The sequence below is a fragment of the Wasmannia auropunctata genome, unplaced genomic scaffold (assembly GCF_000956235.1).
Source record: "Wasmannia auropunctata unplaced genomic scaffold, wasmannia.A_1.0 LD336099.1, whole genome shotgun sequence".
Lineage (NCBI taxonomy): Eukaryota > Metazoa > Arthropoda > Insecta > Hymenoptera > Formicidae > Wasmannia > Wasmannia auropunctata.
This window is the reverse complement of record NW_012026791.1, coordinates 17,612-18,244: the sequence shown is the minus strand read 5'-3', so window position 1 is coordinate 18,244 and position 633 is coordinate 17,612.

The following is a 633-nucleotide window of genomic DNA, read 5'->3' as shown; positions in this document are numbered from 1 at the left end:
TTTCGCAGTCGTTTGGTGCAGGAACGTGTACCTAAAGTGTGCCTAAAGTGTGCAGCAACTCGCCAGTGTCTCAAGTAAACAAAGTTGTTGAAAAACATTGTACAAATGTATGCGTTATTAGCGTCGTTGCCAGACTCCTCGTCCATCGTGTTGTTCTCGTCACCGACGACACCATGGACAAGAAGTTTTGACAACAACAATGCAGTTAAACGTGTATAAAAAAATCTTTTCAATTTATAGTGCCATCATGGATTATTATGACTACAGCGATGACACAACGTCGTCATCATCATCATCGCTTTTATTGACACAGCCATTATCACCGAGGGCCGAAGTAATCCAGGTGGAAATTCTTATACATAATTGTCAATTACAGGTGAGAGATTTTTAATATACATATTTTTTATTTTTTATATATTTTGTATTTATATATTTTATTTTTATATATTTTGTATTTATATTTTTTATTTTTAAGGACGTCGGAACGCCACAACTCTCCGCGTCACTGCTTCCGACGCCGTCAACAAGAAAAGAAATTATACGTCCCTCTCTCGAGTATACGCACGTCCCTTTCGGGCGGGGGAGTGGAAGGAGTATGCCCGATAAACGCATGGGCACGATAGGGACACTTCG